The 22,845-nt window shown below is 37.9% G+C and overlaps 1 pseudogene; it reads right to left on the bottom strand.

The window, feature by feature from the left end:
• Window positions 1–16,832: 16,832 nt before the first annotated feature.
• LOC126485799 (5S ribosomal RNA) lies at window positions 16,833–16,950 on the bottom strand (annotated as a pseudogene).
• Between the last annotated feature and the right edge of the window lie 5,895 nt (window positions 16,951–22,845).

The following is a 22,845-nucleotide window of genomic DNA, read 5'->3' as shown; positions in this document are numbered from 1 at the left end:
TTTTAATATCTGCAATAGTATAATTGTAGCATGCACACGAGAATGAAACACATATATTCTTACGATTTAAATAGCCACTAATGCAATTTTATCAAGAGCCATAAACTGTAATACACGAAACCAGAACATAGTGCAGAAGTCAATTATGCAGTAAGACGTGTGGTGGGCACTTTAATTAGCGCAATTCTACGGTTGATAAAAGTGTGCACGAACAAATCACTGTTACGCTGCCAATTTTTATTTCCGAGAGTGAAGTTTTTACACAGAAAACTTATTCTTCACGAAAACAAAGATATTGTTCAGCTGCATAGAACAGCACGATCAACTGCACATTAAAAACAAAGCTTTTTCCAACCCGACAAACGTAAAATATGATATTACATTGGTATTACGTAATGAGAAGTGTATCAGTTGGTTTGTAACGTCATTATGCAATCGTTTTATTCATTAGAATTTCATTGGGGTCTATTTACTGGAGGAAGCACTAACATTTCTAATTTGATGGAGAAAAAAAAGCAGCAAACGTTTTATCTATTTTCACAGAGTTCCTTGTGTCCTTAAATCCATTTGTAATTACTCTGAAGGCTCACAAATTAGATAATTCGAGGGAAAATGTTGCTTTTAGGTAACCGTTTTCAAAGCTTTGTGGCAGAAAAGATTTCATATACCACACATTCTAAATCAGGATAATCAACAGGCAAAATCCAGAATCAGATAACAATAGTTCAAAGCGTGAAATTACTTTGATATAGGTTTCCAGCACAAATAAAACATCACTATGTAACTAAATTTTTATTTTCCTTGAAATACATGAAGCTTCCTGTTACTTTTGTTTGCAACTATGGTATCATTTTTTCGTTTTGCATTATTATTATGCAGAATATTGGAAACAGATCTGTATTTGCTATATCTTCATACATGCCATATCACTACAAATGTCTCATACTACACATCACCACACACACATGTATCATGAAGAAACTGGTGCTTGACAACACTATTATTTTCAAAATCAAATTTAGAACCTGTTTCTGCCTACATGTTTTTAAAAGGTTTGATTCATAGGAATCTGATATCAGTACACACAATACTCATAGCCAGGTGGCATAATTTTATAACTGTTGAGGATGGCAAAGTTAAGCCACCGTGTTTAGGTATGTCAGAATAGAGGCTGCTGCAATTACTTGATTTTAGAACTGTAACACAAGCTTCAAATGATCCTTCTTTTTATAAAGCCTTCTGTGCTACATACCCACAAACATAAACAAAAGCAGGATTATTATTGGCAATATAATTTCTGGCTATATATACACATGAACCTTCAAATACTGTGCTTTCTAGAAAAATGCAGTGATCCATATCAGCACAGTCAGACTGGAACATTCCAAAATCATTATTCAGACCATAAACGAACTAAACTCTTGACACAATTTCTTTTTTTCCAGATTCTCAAATCTTGGTGTATGACATGTGATAATTTGCTCCAGATAGTTGTCTGTGCAATCCAAATCTTGCTCCTAAACTATCAGTCTGAAAGTTTCCAATCAGAAAATTCTGCATTTTGAAATTATTGGAACATAACTGAATAAATCAAAGAACTTCATTAGTGTGGCACAAAGCTTTGTGTGATCCTCTTGAAAATGATGAGCACTTTACATTTAATGACTGCCACCTGCTTAATCAAAATTTGAAGCTTTCTGAAAACTGTGGCATAGAGTCATTGCAAGCAACTGTACTGAGTTTCTCACATCCACTGTCTTCCACCAATCCATAATTATTCATACAAATTGTGTTGTACATTCACTCTGCACTTCAAAACACTCAAAGCAGTAACAGTTGTGTCATGAAAAACATTATTTGACAAGCTCACATTTTGATGTTTAATGTCATTGGGACATACATTTTTGTAATTGAGCTTTGGAGCTGCTTTTATAGCTTAGCTTCCAAAACTTGATCACATTTCTGTTCAAATAAGGGGAAGATAAATATCTTGTCTGCACCTGCTATGTTTATCCAATTTTTTCTTGTGTTCTTAAATAGATGCACAGTGTCATGCATGACTTATACCAGCATATTATCTTTACTGTCAAAAGAAAAATGGAAGTAATAATTGCTTTCATAGTTTTCTGTTATTCCATGAACAAGTTTTTATTTAAAGTATTGTTATTACATTGTTATGACTTTAAGTCCACAAGACATTACAGATTGTAAAATTGCTAGTGTTTTTCATATAATTCATGCCCAGACATGTTTTCCATTGGATGCAATGAAACAATCTCCCTCATACTGCCAAATGCAGATGACACTAGAAAAGCTAGAAGTGTTGTAGCTTCAGTTCTTACAAATTCTCAGGAGCACCAGTTATAACACCTCCCTTGAACTGAACTTCAGATTAATATAAATTCATCCAACTGTAAAAAATGTATTCTTTCCTCTTCAGTCAATATGACTGCTGAAATCTTAAGAAAATGACAATCACTTGACTTACTTTCTGCCGAAATGTTTAAGCAGTAAATTTCTCCATTTGCTGTTCAAATGTTAAGAAATAGTAAAGCAATGTATTTACAGAGTAGTTATCTTTTCTTTTTCTTGCCACGTAACATAATTTGTTCACACAAGAAATTGACACAAAGGCTGCTTCCTTTGTCTTCACTCAAATTTTGCTCTAAATATGCAACCCAGTTTTTTAGTTTTGTGACACAATCATGCTCACAACTTTCTCTGGATGTTTCAATAGCTACATACTTCTGCAGATTGTTGTCTAGGCATGACCACCGAGTTATTTTCAAGTTTTGAGGCACTATCCATTGCAGATTATGGGCACTTCTTACAATATTATTCCCAACACATACTTGAACCCACATACAACTGCCAATTATTTACAGTAAATTGAATTTTTGGGATAATTGCAGTATGGCACCACTTGTCACCTGGCACAATTCTACTTAGTTTTCACACGGGTCTGTAAAACCTTTGATAACTTTTCGCCACTCTTATGTAGATCTCTCTCTCACTTTCATCGTCTTTCATTTGAATCTTTTATAGAATCAGACTTTGATGGTTTGCTTAAACAATGCGGTAGGCTGGTGAAAATTCTTGGTATTTGAGCCATCTGTTAATTTTAGTCAAGCTCCTGAGTACTTATGCTCATTTCCTAGCATATCGTTAAACATATCAAAGTTTATTACGTCCTCTTCTTTGAAATGCTTAGTGCAGACCGCATATCTCTTGGGGGTAACCAGTCTTTTCTTGGGATGGCTTTTAATCATTCATGGTGTGCATCCTTGTCTGTTTGGAACCGGAATACTGTCATATAGTTTTTATCGCCACTGGAACGGTAATTGCTTGAGCATCCTGGGATACAACACTTGTCTGTCATCTGAAGGAATATCATTAAATTAATGGTAATACACACTTACTGTAGATAACAAACTACGCATCAGTAAGATGCTCACCATGTGGCTTCACACTCTACATTATATTTACGTTTTGCTTCTATATATAAAAAAAAAGAAAAGAAAAAAACAGAAACATATCAGTCAGAAAACTCACTCTTGTAGACAGACCAGTGACCTTTAGACGTCATGGCAAAAAGTTTAACAAAAGTAGCAGACCTCAGAGCAAACAAAGATGAACATACACAGTCTGTACATCTCATAACAGAGAACTGCATAAGTTCAATAGGCGGTCTTCACAGCATTGCCACTTTTCATGACTCCAGCTTGAGTAATGTAGGCTATGCCAGTGACCTAGTTGTTTACATTTACCACACGCAAATTTTTGTTTTTCCCACTCTTTCAGCATCTTCTTTTTCCATGTGTTAGAAATGACAAAACAGTTACGTCTGTTGTATTTTGTCCATGCAATTCAGTGGCACAAAATTTTTCAATAAATAAGTTCAAACTGTGCTTCTTGACTGGTATTGTGTCCCAGAGATTTTTAAAATTATATTTCTTTCCCAGCATAGATAAAATTTGACCATTTAATGTTATCTCATACAATGCATTCTCTTCATGTCTCATTAATTCCTCATTTAGATCTACAAATAACTCTTGCAACTTAGTTACATATTAGCTAATATCTTTTGTTTTATCACATTTGACCCAAAAAAAGGTTCCAGTTAACATATTTAAACATCACATGCTTCAACATTCAAATTGCACACAGAGTTTTTGCTGTATTTCTTTAGCACTGCACATCATCACAAGTTCAGCAACTGGTTTGCTTAGTAGACTTTCTATTGAACTTACTACTATCACATAATTGTTTTGCCATTGTGTGTATGCTGCCTTCTATTCACTTGTTAATGCCCGAGAGAACACTACAGATTTTCATGTACTGATCAAATTATAGGGATCATGCGAATGTTTTGATGCGAGCTTTTCCCAGTTCTCGTGATTTTTGACTGGGCAAAAGCTATTCGAGCGACTTTCAGTGGATGGTTGCAACCAGTTTCAACTGACCAGGAGTTTTTCTACTGGTGACTCAAATGTGTTTAATAACCTTACTCCAAAGAGGTATGCCCACACATGAGCAAAGCTTTTTCTGTTCAGTCTTGTAACCTTCTGATTGAAGAAAATAAGTAGGGGAACATGGGGCAGAGTGAAACAAATAATATAAATTGAGTTATAAATTCACTTTTATTTATGACAATAACATTGTAAGACACAGGAGAAATAGATACTTGTTGGCATATTGTAGAATACAACTGTCAGAGTCAAGAAATTTTTCTGCTATCTGTAATTATAATTTTAAATCAACCTTATATTTGTTTCACTGTGCCCCATGTATAGGGAACACTCAAATGGTTGATGGGGCACAGTGATAAAACATTTTTAATATTTCAACCTGTATCATTTATCTGGTTTTACCCAAAAACACATTAGCATGAAAATTATTGGACATTATCACTCAAAAAACTGTACTCTTAACCCTGAAATGATACAGGCTACTTAGGCTTAAATATAAGAACTTGAATGATTCATAATAGTGGAATAAAAATATCTGCACCTACCAAATAAACACAAAATTTTAATAACTTTGAGGAACTACTCAGTGAGATTTATCCCATATTTATAGAAGAAAAGTCAGCTCCAATTGACAAGATACACTTGAGTCTTTTTGTTTGCCTATACTGAATAGGTTTCAAGAGAATCATTTTTATTTGGCTATGGTGCAACTTTGGTTTTGGAAATGAATTTTCCTTTTTGTGCAGGAACTAAAAAAGCTTACTTCATAGATTTTTTTTCTTTGGTTGCAACACCAATGCAAAATTTCTTCCTGCTGAAAGTTTCAAATTGCACCATAAACAATCATTTGCTTATGCATCCTTCCCCAGATCCTCAAACTCATCTGGCTTTAATGATGACATTAGTTCTTCAAGCATTTCTTTATTTTTGTCAGAATCATCTAAGATAATATCATCAGTGTTGTCATTGTTAGATTCTGAGTCATCCCATTTTCTCTTTGCAAAAAGTGACGTCTTCATTTACGATATTACCTTTTTCTGCATTAAATTTTCTTACCATGCTTTCATTTCTGGTGTGCTGGAAGCAATGACCCTTTTACCCTTCCTGTGACCATGTCTTTCATTTTTCCTGTTACTGGCTTTGGGGTAACCACAGATGTTTCCAAGGGCATATTTGAAGACTTGTGAATTTTCCTTTGATGAGTGGAATTCATTTGTGCATGAAGCCTCTTGTTGGAGATCATTTTCCATCAACAATGACTCCTTTTCCACTGAAGCTTCAAAATGGTGGTCAGTGATGTAACGACCTACAAAGTCTACTTCTGTGAAGACATGTTCTTCGCTATTTCTAACACTTCATGTGATAAAACACTTTTGTTGTTATCACAGAGAATTGAAGTTGGTTTCTGTTTCAGACATCTAGAATGTTTAATAAAGAGCTTCATCATCTGTATGAAAAGTTCGGCTGTCATCCAGCCAGAACTGTTAGCTGGCCCTAGAGTTCAGGAAGGAGCACGATCAGTTATGTGGGGTTTGAAGTAAACCCTAGGGAAAATCACCACAGGTGGAATTGTGTTGCCACTAGCATGAACAATGCAACATGTTGAGACAGATGTTCCTTCTTCTGTGCCCGAGCACTTACTATCTTGTTTTACACATTTTTCTGCAACTACTTTTGGAGGGTTTTGGTTTGTGCTAGTGCAAGTTTCATTTAAATTAGGTACACACAATCCAGTTGCAAACTCAGGCAATCTTTATAAGGTGACTACATATTAGTGAAAAAGTCTTAAGATTTGATTTTTTTAAATTAAGCAGCCCTATACAGAATACGTACAGTGTCACCTAAACAGCGACACCTCACAGCTCAACTGTGACATCATGCATTCCAGGCAAGGTACCCTTATGAGGCAAACTGAGTAGCTCCTTGATTGAGAAGCAGTGGCTCCGGCCTCGTAAACTGACATACAGCCGGGAGAATGGTGTTTTGACCATATGCCCCTCCATCTCCACATCCAGTGACTGCCTGTGGGCTGAGGATGACATGGTGGCTGGTCGGTCCCATTGGGCCTTCCAAGGCCTGTTCAGATGGAATGCGTTGTTATATCCAGTGGAGAATAACAGATATGATACTGAAGGAGATGTCGGAAGCAAGTGCTAACTAACAAGAGCATATTTTGAGTTATTGTTTGCTATATTTTTCCTTAAATTTAAAGACAAGAACATAAATTGAGAAAGATAGAAGAATTTGTATAGCAGGCTCCCAGTACATGGTCTATCCATAAACAACAGATAATGTTTTCAGTCTAATCCTTACTAAATTGAGGGCTAGCATTTTCTTCTGCCAACTCTGTCAATTATATCAAAGTTTTTGTTTATGCTGATACAGCTGTATTGTCATAACACTGCCACAAATAAAATGGTAGAACATACTGTTTGTACTTCTAAATAATGGCGAAAATTCAACTAAAAACTTAGAAAAAGTATTACATTGTGGCAGTATGAGGCTGCATAATTACACAATTATAAAAGCTGCATACATGTATGTCCAAACTGAAAACCTGTGGCATAATAATAGACAACCATTACATATTTCAAACATGTGATGTGAAGTAAATTATAAACAATAAAAGTGAGAAAAGATTACCAATAACTCTCTTACTAAACCTATGAGCACAATCAAAATATACACAAGGGTCAGTGCATGAAACAGCCCAGCATTACTCTGACAATGAAAGCATTCATTCTGTATTATGCTTGTGGAAACATTGCACAGAGTTACACAGTAGCAATACTCACAAAAAACGTGTATATCTAAAATGAAGAAATCTCATTTTCGTTTTCTATGTTTATTTCACAGACGTAATGACTGATCCCAAAGCATCTTAATAGTTACTGTATGAATAGAAAATAGTAATTACTGAGACTGTATCACACATGTGGGAAAGGTAGCAAAGTTTCTTCTACAACTTGTCTTAAACATTAACAGTGTGGTACTAAATTGTGCTAATGGACAAACCACAATATGTAGAGAAAATGATAGATTTCATTTGTCAAAGGTGAAATCACATCCAACTACCAGATTTCAAACACTCAATGAAATACATAAAAATAACTTTTTCAGACAAATGCATGACATGACAACAAAACCATAAACATGACATCTTTGTCAGACCACAAGTTACTTTCAAAGAAGCATCTTCATGGTACCTGGCCGAAGACATGCAAATACATCTCACCCAACACTACAAGATGACAATGTGGGAAAGAATGCCACACAGATAATAAGCCACATGAATGAGAATCATCTTAGACACAATAAAATTGATATCATTTCATGTTGAATGTGTACACTTATCTTCTTGGAAACAAAACTTTAGCCAGCTCATGTGGACAAACTACCAGCATATTATTGGAAGGACAAAACACATTTATTTTTGTTCAGTATACTTATTTAGAAAAAAATAAATATGAATACATCTGTCTTTACACGGGAATACATTCATGGCATAGAAGTAACTGGCTAACTATCGTGCAGTAAAAATATAGTAGTCATTGTTGAGATCCCTGTTGATGCAGTCAGTACTATTGATATAAATGTAGCACATTCCAACACACTTTCTTACATTTATATTGCAATCAAATTACATTAGGCATTTCTCAAAATTTTACAAATTTATCCTTACTCAAAGATCTGTTAAATTGTCTGCTATATTGCTTTCTGAATCTGCTATACAGATGTCTATAATTCCCTTCATAAAGCATTCATTCCCAAAATGGTATTGTACTTCAATATACCTAGCACTTTTAATTGAGTTGCAGTATCTAGCAATATTGACTGCCCTGAGCTGTCTTCATATACTTTAACAAGCTTGTCAGATTTGCACCAAAAATATTCCAAATATCTAGAATTAACTTAATGTCAGTGACATCAGCTTCTGACAATGCTACATACTCAACAAAAGTAGAAGATTCCTTGTGTCTTAGATTTCCAAAGAATTACATTTCCAAATAATCTAATTACATAGCCTGATGTGAACTTTTGATCTACAGAATCACCTGCCGAATCTGCATCTATAAAACAATCTAAGAAATCAATATATTCAGCCCTTTCATATGTTAACTTTGAATCTTTTGTTTGATACAAATATTTCAGTACTTGCAAAGCACACTTAAAGTGAGTATCATTGTAGCAATTTTGAAATCTACTCAAATAGTTTACACTGTAACTTACATCTGGCTGTGTTCCTGAGCTAATGTACAGGAGAACACCTATCAAGTTCCTGTACTTAACATCAGGACTTTCATCTTGTGTCATCGGGCACTGATGACTGCGCAGTTGAGTGCCCCACAAACCAAACATCACCACCTTGTGCCACTTCTAACTTCAAATTTACTTCCATTGGAATACTGTACAACTTTGAATTTACAATCTAATATTTCTTAGCTGGATGTTCAAAATAACTTTCCTGACTCAGAGTCATTACAGTCTTTGCATAATTATAATTGACACTTATCCCAAGATAATTCTTTACTTCGCCTAAGTCATTCATCTGAAATGGCCTTGGATAACAGATTTTCTTGTATTTCCCCTCTACTTTTACAACAAATTAACAAATCATCAAAAAGCCGTTACACAGTTCACTTAATTTCTAGTCGTCAGTACATATAGGCAGTAATCATATTTACTTCTTTTAAAATCTTGGCCTTTTAAAAACTTATCCAAACAACCATATCACACTTTAGGGCTGTCCCTCAAGCCATATAATGTCTTAACTAACTTACGAACTCTGTATGTTCCATCCTTGTATGTAGGAGGTTGAATCACATGAATTTCTGAGAAACATTTATCATTAAGAAATTCAGTCTGTAGATCCATTTGTTCTACAATTAAAACCTTTTGACAACAGAATGACAACAAAAATTTTAATGTTTGCATCACAGCAAATGGCAAATAGAAATCATCTACAATTTCTTTTTGTTGAAAGCTCCTTACAACAAATCTTGCTTTACAAGTAATATCTAATTTTCTTGTAAAAACCCACTTTACATCAAGAACATTTATGTTCACTGGTATAGTTACTAGTTTCCAGGTTTTCTTTTTATTTAAACTCTAAACCTCCTTATCCACAGCTCATTCCAAATTTCTGACTCATTACTATTCATTTCCTCCTCAAAATTTTCTAGAGTATCAACACCACAGAAGTTTACATAAATGAAGTTACTCATGACATGATCATTAAATCTATCAGGCATTCTACATTCTCTAGTTGACCTTTCTCAGCTCTTGTTCTCATTTTTGTGTATGATTGCTTGGCCACCCTTCAATACCCCTTTCTTCCATTTGCTCATTTACCAATTCATTATCTATGCTTTGCTCTCAAAATAACTAAAACATTCACTCCCTGAATCAGCATCCTTAATATCATTACATCTGATGTCATCTTCCACAATATCAACCTGTCTGGCAATGATAACTTTGTTGTTAATCAATAGTCTTTATCCAACTTCACTGTATCCTATTAAAATTGGACACAAGTCTTCTTTACAGTCCCACTCAGACTTTCTCAGTTGTTATGGCACACACACAGAAACCCTACTTCCATACAACCTTAAATATTTAACATTAGATTTATTCCCAAACAATATCTCACAAGGAGTTTTCCTTTCAATAGTATTAGCTAAAGTTCTGTTTTTAAGGTATGGAACTGCACAAACTGCTTCAGGTCAAAATCTCCTATCTATTCTTTCTTCAGCAAACAGGAGTTGACATATCTGTCAACTCTGACCTGTTGTATCTGTAACTGACCTGTTGTATCTTTCAGCTGTACCACTTAATTCACGTACATGGGGAGGACATGCATTTTAAATGATTCCTGCCTCTATTATAAATTGATATACATCTGAATTTAAATATTATATCCCAGTATCACATCTCAATTTCTTAACAGTTTTACTAGATACTTTCAATTTCATTAACATGTTTCACTAAACAATCATAAACTGGATTTTTATATTTTAATTGTAGACTCTAGCTGCTTTACTATAATCATCAAAAAAAGTGACAAAATATCTCTCTCCATGGCAACCATAAATTGAGTGAGCCCATTCATATCAATATCAATAATCACTCACGTTTCTTTCCCTTTGCTTCTATTGTTTTCAAAAGGTAAACTGTGCATTTTGTTTTTAGTACAAGCTTTACACTTTATAAATTCTGATTCTAAATTTGCTGGCATTCCATCTGCTAACTTAAGTTTGCACAATGTATCCAAATTGTTTAAATTTACATGTCCAGATGTACAGTGCCATTTCTCCTTTATTGACACTGACTGACACTACTTACAACAATGTCTTTCTTGTAAATTTTGCCAGTCATTTTATATCAAGTCCTTGATATAGCTCAAGGATTCTAGCAAGATTCTCAACATACAGTTTAGTTTCTCCTTTTCCATCACTTTCACACCTGCTAATTTTAATTCATTCACTGTTTTTTTTCCAAAAATACTGAAGAACAATGCCATATAACTATAGTATTTCAATGTCACTTGTTTCTGCACACAATTTATTAAACTTTGGTTCATAGGAATAAATTTTCGAAATTTTTCACTATATCAAATGCAATTTCCTTATCACTCATATATTCTAAGTGCTTGTTTGAGATTCATTGTAGTTCATTGAAGTCAGATTTTCTTCATCCCAAGTATCCACCATGTCCATGCTTGTTTTTACTTTTGAAGCCTCTGTATAGCACTCCTTCATTTTCAGATACAGTTCCATTCTCCATTTCCAGTTACAATGGTCTTCTCCATCAAAAACTGGTGTCTTAATTTTAGCTGTTTCCAATTTCACAAAGTACACTTCTTGAATAACAACCTTCTTTTTATTTCATAACTGATCAGTACTTCTCCAAATAACACTTTTCTTTTTTAGTTTACAACTGCAGACTGCTACCATATTAAGAATATTTATTTAAGAAAAGGTACATATAAATACACCTATTTTTACAAAGTGAACCCATTCATTGCATGGAATTAACTGACTGTTGTTCAGTAAAAATATAATACTCATTGTTGAGATCCCTGTTGACACAGTCTATGCTGTCAACATAAATTTACCACATTTCAGTCATTTTGAATTTAATGAATGATTTTATATAGCAGATAAGCACCACAACTAAGAAAAAGTGCCTATTAAACATTAGGAATCCAAGACATTACTAGTTTAGATATCAGTGCCAAAAGTGGTGCATATGACCAGAAGAATATTTAACAAAAATCTAAGTAACATGTCAGGACACAAGTGTGAAACAACTCCTTTGACATTTGCATAGTATCTACAACCATAATATCTCACATCAGGGAAAATAGTCACAGGTATGGGAATAACAGGTGTCAGCAGTAGTATACACTTCATCCTTCTGGAAAGCAACATCCAAAGAGTGATAATACAAAATATACGTCTCTTCAATGACCTGTGTATATTAGAAACCAAATACATTTGAAACACTGTGAGAATAATAGGAGGAACAAGGCAAACAGTTACGACTAAACAGACTTACTTGCCCTTCGTCTTACCACCTAACAGGTCACTCACACCCTCCCACATCCATATTAAGTCAGATGTGTGATAGTAATAGAGCAGACAAGAAGTATATGTATGTTATCTGCACTGGAAATACTAAAATCTTTGTGACATCAGCTCTGAGGAAATAAATGTTTAAACCTCTTGTAATTATCAGCAAAGGCTTACACTTTCTGTAGTTGGCAGCAAAAGCTTGCTTAATACAGTTAGTAAAAACAGATAAATTGTTATGAAAATTGGGTAGACTTCTTTTTAGTTTCTTTGTTTTAAATATGTCCTTCTGCAAGAGTTTACAGTTTTCTTTTGTTTAATAACCTACGCATCTTGCCATTTTCCATTCTACAATAATTATTAAGCAAAATATTAACATTTGTCTGTACAACGGATTTCCACAGTTCCAGTGCTGAATGTCTGTCACAGATATCTACTGCAAAATCATCATTGGCCATGATGCAGTCAAGAATGAATTTACCTGCTGGTTACTGCTGGTTTTAAAGCCTAGTGAAGGACTCACAGTGCTCATCAGGTAATAGTTGCTGCACCCAACAGAAAGAATCCATTATGATCAGCAATAGCATTTTCTGTCGATATCATAGGCCACTTCTGTCAAGGTCTTAATGAGCTTATGCTCAGCATCACACACCAACTGCTTATCTACTGTTAGAAATTGAGTGCAGTTGCCACACTTTAACTTCTTCATTCTACTATAAAGAACTATCCAGCAATGAATGCAAGCACTGGTAACTCTGGATTGATAAGTTCCAAATTGCATTCACTGACACTTGATGCTGAGGTGTCCAAGACTACATAGGTACAGATTACAACTTTGTAGAGATCTAATTTTTTAACTGAATCACAGTGTAATGAGAGCTCTAACAAAGCTGATAATCTCAGCTCTTTCTTTGCCTTATTGACACATGGTACTGAGATCCAGACAGCCATTGATCCAGTCCAAATCTGGCTTCCAAGGCATCAGTCTGAAAATTTCCATGTCACATGTATGACACTTTAATTTTTACATCTAAAAAGAAAGATGATGAAACTTACCAAACAAAAGCGCTGGCAGGTCGATAGACACACAAACAAACACAAACATACACACAAAATTCTAGCTTTCGCAACCAATGGTTGCCTCGTCAGGAAAGAGGGAAGGAGAAGGAAAGACAAAAGGATATGGGTTTTAAGGGAGAGGGTAAGGAGTCATTCCAATCCCGGGAGCGGAAAGACTTACCTTAGGGGGAAAAAAGGACAGGTATACACTCGCACACACACACATATCCATCCACACATGTCTGTGTATGTGTGGATGGATATGTGTGTGTGTGCGAGTGTATACCTGTCCTTTTTTCCCCCTAAGGTAAGTCTTTCCGCTCCCGGGATTGGAATGACTCCTTACCCTCTCCCTTAAAACCCATATCCTTTTGTCTTTCCTTCTCCTTCCCTCTTTCCTGACGAGGCAACCATTGGTTGCGAAAGCTAGAATTTTGTGTGTATGTTTGTGTTTGTTTGTGTGTCTATCGACCTGCCAGCGCTTTTGTTTGGTAAGTTTCATCATCTTTCTTTTTAGATGTATTTTTCCCACGTGGAATGTTTCCCTCTATTATATTCACAACACTTTAATTTTTGACAGACAATAAGTTCTCAGTTCTATTAATGTGTTTGTTATATTCTCAAGTGCATGGTTTTGGTTCTTTACTGAGCTTACCAGTTTAAAAAATCCTGGAGCTCCAATTGTCAAGCCAACAGAAACTTTTCTAGAAATTTACACTTTTAATCAACCTTCTGACTTGTTACAGGCCTTTGCATTTCCATCCTATGTCCAAGACCTTCCAAAGGGGAATTCACATTCAAAGTGTTCCACCATGTGCTTATTATTTTAATAAAATCAATGGTTGCTTCATAATTTTCAATTTACTTATAGGTCCTGATTCCAGTAAAATACACCTGATGTTGTCATTCAGAATTTGATAAACAAACTTTACATTTTGTTTTCCTTCAGATGAGGGCCATAGGGATTTCATACTTAAACCATACGAAATTTAATAATTTGTTGCCTTCAACATCAAATATGGACCTGACTGCATAAAATGAAGCTTGGTTCCTTACAGATGTCTTGTCAAAGCTGGCAAAGTAAAATATCAGAGATCCATCTTTCAAATTCAGACAGTTATTTCTGATGTACTTAAAATATGCATAGTGTTTGTAACATAAAACAAGGGTCTGGAATTATCTGAAGGATGTGAGTAAACAATATTAAGTTGTGATGGAACTGCAAAATTACAGCTTTCCTATTGATTGAGTTATTGTCAGAAGAAATACAAATAACTTTTAAACCTAAGTCTTCAGTCCAATCCATACTTTTTTATTACACTGAACAACTGGTCAGCTGTTATTGTATTGACAGGCACTTACTTAATGTCCTCAGATCATACAAAATGTTTTGCATAAGTAACAAGCCAACAAGACAGCTGTCATGTCTGGACAATGTTATAACAAACGTGGAAAGAAATATGTATGAAACAGCACTTTTTAATACCATGTATCTCTTAGGTCATTAAGGGATATGGTTAAAATCCCTGAGAAAAAATCCCACAGAGCAATGTTAACAATCCAAGTATGTTAGAATTGTTATTGAGGCTCTTATGAATGCTTTTAGATCACAGGGGTGTGTATGATAGAACATTCCAACTTCCTGTCTCAGTTTACAAATGTTGATGAAGATTATGACAATGTTGTCAATGTTGTTTCCAATTTATTTAGTAAGCACTGCACTAAGGTATTAAAAAGATGCAAGGGGAAACCAAGTAAAAGTAATCAGAAGTTTACATCGATGATTCACATCTGACCTCAAAAAATTAAGAACATAGATTATCAGTCTCTATGACATACCAAAGAACAGTGAAGAAGATAAACTTCAGTACCTCCAACTAAAGAAAAGGTATAGATCAGAAATTATAAAACATAAATGAATGGCAAATGATAACTGTATCCAGTAATCACAAAACAAATGCAAGGCTGCTTGGAAAATCATCAAAGCAGAACTGGGTAATCCTAATAAAGCCACTTGTGATACTGCCAATATCACACCCAATGAAATGAACAACTTCTTCACTAATTCTGGTAACAAAGGACATCCAGCTCAACAAAATGACAACTGTAAATCAGGAATTAATAAAAATTCAGAAAAAACAAAGTTCTTCATAACACACATCAAACCTGCAACATTCTCATTCAAGTGGACACAAATTACTGTGACTAATTTTGCAGTATATATAACAAAATTCAGCAGTTCAGAATCAGAAGAATTGTATGATATGTCAAATTTTGTTATTAAAAAGATAGCAGACATGGTAGTACAACCACTCTGTGTACTAATGAACTGGATTTTTATGAGTTGTTCTTTTCCAGCCTGCTCAAAAATTACAGTAGTTATCACTCTACATATAAAAGCAGGCAAGTCATGTGTTGATGGCTACCATCCTATTTCCCTTGTACCAATACTTTTGAAAATAGTAGAACATTGCATGTACCAACAAATTTACAAACATCTCACCTGAAAAGGAACACTGACAAACACTCAGTATGTCTTCAGCAAAAATTCATCTACACTGAAAGCTGTTAAAAATGCTGCTTTGACAATTCAGTATCTTTGAGGTAAAATCATCCATTGATGCTCTAGTGGTTGACCCAAGCAAGGCATTTGACTCTGTAAGTCATCAGAGTCTAATAGATAAACTGAAATGCTATGGCATTTGAGGTGCAGAACTTGGCCTTACAGAATCATATCTTGACAATAGGAAGCAGGAGGTACGCTTTAATGGTATGAGCTCTGGATTCCTAGATGTTTCAAGAGGAATGACTCAAGGTTCTGTACTGGGATCCTTATTGTTTATAACCTATATTAATGATCTACCTAGTATTATGCGATGTAAATCTCTTCTATTTACTGATGATACCACTTTCATCGCAACTCGAAATGACATAGTGGATCCAAAGGATCAAAGCAAAGCCAACCTCAGAATTTGCAGTAACTTATCTAAAGACAATGAATTAACTGTAAATTGAAATAAAACTGAAAATGTAATTTTTAATGTATGCTGTACCAACAATGATTGTATGTCAGTTAAACTTCTTAGTGTACATTTGAATTCCAATTTAACCAGGAACCTCCACACAGATCCAATATGCACTAGCTTATCAAGAGTCACTTAACTATCACATAAAGAAGTTAGAACATGTGTGAGTGAAAACATGATGGTCAGTTCCTACTTTCTATTTTTTCGTAGCCACATAACATACTGCTTTGGTGCAGCTCCACTGGGGCAAAAAGAGAGTTTATGTGGCAGAAAAATGCTATCATAAACATAGCAGGTATTTTCAAAGACAATGTATCTTGTAGGCCACTTTTCAAGAAACTGTGTCTCATGACAGTCCCATCATTATTTATTCTTAGTTGCATAGTCTACACAAAAGAAAATCTAGAGAGCTACAGGTAAGGCAATCATTTTATTGTCATAATACATGCCACAAAGAAAAGATTTACCAGTTCTTTACAAAACTTACAATAGCTATACATAAAAAAGCACTTCGTCTTTAGGCCACGAGTGGTCTACCGGGACCATCCGGCCACCGTGTCATCCTCAGTGGAGGATGCGGATAGGAGGGGTGTGGGGTCAGCAAACCGCTCTCCCAGCCGTTATGATGGTATCCTTGACCGAAGCCGCTACTATTCAGTCGAGCAGCTCCTCAATTGGCATCACAAGGCTGAGTGCACCCCGAAAAATGGCAACAGTGCAAGGCGCCCTGGATGGTCACCCATCCAAGTACCGACCACGCCCGACAGCGCTTAACTTCGGTGATCTCACGGAAACTGGTGTATCCACTGAGGCAAGGCCGTTGCCTAATAGCTATAGATACCTTGGAGTAAAACTGTTCAGTGCACTGCTGCCAAAACCACACACTACCTTGTTAAAAACCTTAAGAACTTTTTACAAAATTGGCTTAAAAAGAAGGATTTCTGTGGCACAGAGGAATTTTTTTGTTGTGGAAGGAAAGATTAAAATTTTAATTTATACTCATCAAATGTCTTTATGCAAATCTACATGGCTTAACTGTTTTCCTTATTATTATATGTATTATTCAATTTGCACAAACTATTTACATCAATAGCATGAAAAATGCTCGAATAGTCCACGGGTATACTGCCGGTTCATAGTGTCCAAAGGGTGCTGTTCGAGCAACAAATACAACGGGAGAAACTGAAGAATCACAGCATGAAAAATGCTCAAAGATGATATAAATAGAAAAAAAAAAAAATAAACATCTTTAAATGATGACATTGCACCTTACGTGTAGTGGTGTCCCAAGAGTAGTGGTGTCATGTGCCACATGAGCTAAGTTTCCTCCTTAGTTGTCTATGACTGGTTTAATGTGTATATCATCTAACATGAGTGTAAAAAGCAATCATGATGATTCAGATTTTATACTTTCCCCCTAACATAAGCCAGAAAGTTTGGACTGTCAGGATTAACATCAACATTTGCACATACGCTTCTAAAAGTATTAGGATCTACATCTACATCTACATGACTACTCTGCAATTCACATTTAAGTGCTTGGCAGAGGGTTCATCGAACCACAATCATACTATCTCTCTACCATTCCACTCCCGAACAGCGCGCGGGAAAAACGAACACCTAAACCTTTCTGTTCGAGCTCTGATTTCTCTTATTTTATTTTGGTGATCATTCTTACCTATGTAGGTTGGGCTCAACAAAATATTTTTGCATTTGGAAGAGAAAGTTGGTGATTGAAATTTCGAAAATAGATCTCGCCGCGATGAAAAACGTCTTTGCTTTAATGACTTCCATCCCAATTTGCATATCATATCTGCCACACTCTCTCCCCTATAACGTGATAATACAAAACGAGCTGCCCTTTTTTGCACCCTTTCGATGTCCTCCGTCAATCCCACCTGGTGAGGATCCCACACCGCGCAGCAATATTCTAACAGAGGACGAACGAGTGTAGTGTAAGCTGTCTCTTTAGTGGACTTGTTGCATCTTCTAAGTGTCCTGCCAATGAAACGCAACCTTTGGCTTGCCTTCCCCACAATATTATCTATGTGGTCTTTCCAATTGAAGTTGTTCGTAATTTTTACACCTAGGTACTTAGTTGAATTGACAGCCTTGAGAATTGTACTATTTATCGAGTAATCGAATTCCAACGGATTTCTTTTGGAACTCATGTGGATCACCTCACACTTTTCATTATTTAGCGTCAACTGCCACCTGCCACACCATACAGCAATCTTTTCTAAATCGCTTTGCAACTGATACTGGTCTTCGGATGACCCTACTAGATGGTAAATTATAGCATCATCTGCGAACAACCTAAGAGAACTGCTCAGATTGTCACCCAGGTCATTTATATTTCTCCCAGTCTTTTAGTACTTATTTTAATCCATGCTGACAGAGTCATATGTAGTACTGTAAATATTATTCTGCATCATTGCAGACATTGCTTGTGTCTGTGTATGTGCAGATGGATATGTGTGTGTGTGTGTGCGAGTGTATACCTGTCCTTTTTTCCCCCTAAGGTAAGTCTTTCTGCTCCCGTGATTGGAATGACTCCTTACCCTTTCCCTTAAAACCCACATCCATTCGTCTTTCCCTCTCCTTCCCTCTTTCCTGATGAAGCAACCGTTGGTTGCGAAAGCTTGAATTTTGTGTGTATGTTTGTGTTTGTTTGTGTGTCTATCAACCTGCCAGCGCTTTCATTTGGTAAGTCACATCATCTGTCCAATGGCCAACTTCACACGTCCGTCCACATCAAACCCACCAACAAGCAACAGTACCTCCATTATGACAGCTGCCACCCATTCCACATCAAACGGTCCCTTCCCTACAGCCTGGGTCTTCGTGGCAAACGAATCTGCTCCAGTCCGGAATCCCTGAATCATTACACCAACAACCTGAAAACAGCTTTCGCATCCCGCAACTACCCTCCCGACCTGGTACAGAAGCAAATAACCAGAGCCACTTCCTCGTCCCCTCAAACCCAGAATCCCCCACAGAAGAACCACAAAAGTGCCCCACTTGTGACAGGATACTTTCCGGGACTGGACCAGACTCTGAATGTGGCCCTCCAGCAGGGATACGACTTCCTCAAATCCTGCCCTGAAATGAGATCCATCCTTCATGAAATCCTCCCCACTCCGCCAAGAGTGTCTTTCCGCCGTCCACCTAACCTTCGTAACCTGTTAGTTCATCCCTATGAAATCCCCAAACCACCTTCCCCACCCTCTGGCTCCTATCCTTGTAACCGCCCCCGATGCAAAACCTGTCCCATGCACCCTCCCACCACCACCTACTCCAGTCCTGTAACCCGGAAGGTGTACACGATCAGAGGCAGAGCCACGTGTGAAAGCACCCACGTGATTTACCAACTGACCTGCCTACACTGTGATGCATTCTATGTGGGAATGACCAGCAACAAACTGTCCATTCGCATGAATGGACACAGGCAGACAGTGTTTGTTGGTAATGAGGATCACCCTGTGGCTAAACATGCCTTGGTGCACAGCCAGCACATCTTGGCACAGTGTTACACCGTCCGGGTTATCTGGATACTTCCCACCAACACCAACCTATCCGAACTCCGGAGATGGGAACTTGCCCTTCAGTATATCCTCTCTTCTCGTCATCCGCCAGGCCTCAATCTCCGCTAATTTCAAGTTGCCGCCACTCATACCTCACCTGTCTTTCAGCAACTTCTTTGCCTCTACACTTCTGCCTCGACTGACATCTCTGCCCAAACTCTTTGTCTTTAAATATGTCTGCTTGTGTCTGTATGTGTGGATGGATATGTGCGTGTGTGCGAGTGTATACCTGTCCTTTTTTCCCCCTAAGGTAAGTCTTTCCGCTCCCGGGATTGGAATGACTCCTTACCCTCTCCCTTAAAACCCACTTCCTTTCGTCTTCCCCACTCCTTCCCTCTTTCCTGATGAGGCAACAGTTTGTTGCGAAAGCTTGAATTTTGTGTGTGTGTTTGTGTTTGTTTGTGTGTCTATCGACCTGCCAGCGCTTTTGTTCGGTAAGTCACCTCATCTTTGTTTTTATATACATCTTTGTTTTTAGATATATAAATAAAAAAAAGAGTATATATGAATATCTCACCACTGTAGGCCACTTTTTACTACAAGTAATACAGTCAAGCTTTTGTCTTAGTCACGAAATGAACTGAAGGAAAGCTTCTTATTATATTCTTCTAGTGATTTAATGTTGCCCCTAATGGTGCTTTCAGTGCAGCAGCTTCCCTCGTCTCCTGTTTTTCAGGAGAAGATTCTCTGATCCTTGGCATCACTTTAGAAATCTACAAAGGGCAGTTAGAAAATTGGCTCAAAGTTGCATTGTCCCTGAATTGTGGCTTGCTTAGCAGTACAATTAATGTAGCTCCAGTTTTCCAGTCTACTGATTGCGTTTCTCACAATGTGTTGTCTTCGCAGAAATGCAAGTGACAGACCTATGAAATGGAAAATAATATACTGTATGCATGTTGCTGAAACTTGTACTGATACTCAGTCTTAAACTGCCGTGTACTTTGGTCAGTACATAAGGATTAAAATATAAACTAATGACCACAGAATACTTACCAGAAATGAATTATCCCTCTAGATCATGGATAACCATTTCTTTTTCACACCGTGCCAACTTTTGCACCTGCACACTCCACACCATGTGCTGCATGCGGCCATCCCCCCACGCAGACCTTGGGTGACGCACCGTCCACCGCTACCGCACTTCCGGTGTTGGAGGTGTCCTGCTCTGCTCACACTGATCTCCATCTGATGGTGCTGCCTCATTATGTGTTACCCAGCAGGTTTCCTAAGCTACCTGCTTTGCAAAAACATAACTCAAAGACTTGATTTGCCTTAGCGGATCATCTCCTGGATATCCATGGCATTTCTGATGATGGTGTTTGTTTTGCCTGTTTGATGAGTCATCTCCACACATATACAGACCTCATCAGTGACTTGTTCCTCTCACTGCCTGCCTTGCACAAATATTCGACGGCCAAATCACTGCTTACCAAGCACCTTTCCTGCTCTCTGGCAGAGGCTATCCATCAAATTATTCATGAGGAGCATCTTGATGACCGCACCCCTTAGCAACTTTGGCAGCACCTGTGTGCATTAATCAATCATCAAGCATTACCTGCAATGCACTTTGGACGTTTTGGATGGTCAAAATGCCTTCAGATCTACAACTTTATGTACTGTCTCATGTTGCTGACCCACTAGAGGTTCTTTTACGCATGGCGGATCAGTCTTACGCTATCATTCATCACCGACACCACCTACCACGAGCAAAATCTATATCACCCTCAGCTGGCACACCTGTGCCTTCGGTTCCATGCCCCACTGCCAGAGGCCAGCATGCTTGCTTCAGTGCCTCAGCTACTAGTCAGGAGCTGCCACCTACCGTCCTGCAGGAGGTACTGTCAGCAGGTTCCCTATAGCCCTGACTTAGCCCGAGTGGCAACCCGATCAGCTACTGGCCCCAACGCAGTCAGCTGCGCCCCCTTCCACACCACATTGACCCACCAACCGGCCTACCCACTGTGTTGGTTCCATGATACCTACGAGGATGCTGCCCAAAACTGCCGTGCTTGTTCCGCCTACCCAAACGAGACCAGCGAGCCACGTTTAGGCACCACTTCCCATCACGTTCCTTCACAGGCCTAGCATCTGACGCTGCACCACTCGCTTCAGCACCATGATACCTCTATGCCACAGGCATATCAATGGGTACCCGCTTTCTTGTCAACACCGGCGCCGACATTAGTGTAATCCTGGCCACGCACGCTGCTGATGCACTATCACCTTCTACCCTCACCTTGACTGCCACCAATCTTTCTCTTATTGCAGTCCATGGCTCCATCAAGATGTCGCTCCACCTATCACCGGTTCACACCTACCCTTGGAACTTCCACATTGCCAAAATGTATGAACCTGTGATCGGGTTGGATTTTCTACACCATTATGAACCTTCACCAGACCTGCAGGCCGCCACACTCTGCCACACATCTGGTTCTAGTGTCCTGACCTCACACAAGTTCAACACGACTCTACTTTCTGCCTCCTTGGCTGCACTTTCCACATGTGGGTCCCTGGTCAAGCAGATTACTACACGACTCTCTGAGCTGTGAGACATACACTCACAAATTGATGAACTCCACACCCAGAACAATGCCTTATGCACCCGCATCACCTCTGCCTCTGCTGAATTGTCACATGCACAGTGTACCATACAGCACTTATCTGCAGACCCGCAACAAGGCAGTCCATCACACACCTCTACAGCGCCTCACCAATCTGTTCCTGTGTCAAGCATTCCACCATCTGCTGCTGTTTTCTCACTGCTGTGAACAAATCTGCAAGATGCATCTGCATGCTCCCCTCCTGCACCGTGTCTCCCGTCGCTGACTTCAGCCGACGCCCCGCCTATGCCGCCCTGGTACACCAAGGTCAATGAACCAACATTGCCTGCAGATAGCTTATGACCCCTATTGCTGACCCTGCTATGCGAGTATCAGCCATCACTAATGGCACTTGTCATAGGATTCACACCACTGCTGGCCCACCTGTTCATTATAAGGCCAGGCACTTTAACGCTTCCAAACTTCTGTGCGCGAAGGAGTTTGTTCAGGATCTGTTGGGTTCAGGTGTCATCTCCCTTCCAATAGCAACTGGTCTTAACCTATTCACCCTGTTCCTAAAAAGGATGGCACATTAC

Source organism: Schistocerca serialis, chromosome 6 (assembly GCF_023864345.2).
Source record: "Schistocerca serialis cubense isolate TAMUIC-IGC-003099 chromosome 6, iqSchSeri2.2, whole genome shotgun sequence".
Taxonomy (NCBI): domain Eukaryota; kingdom Metazoa; phylum Arthropoda; class Insecta; order Orthoptera; family Acrididae; genus Schistocerca; species Schistocerca serialis.
Note: the sequence above shows the minus strand (reverse complement) of the source record. Positions and strands in the feature narration are given on the sequence as shown.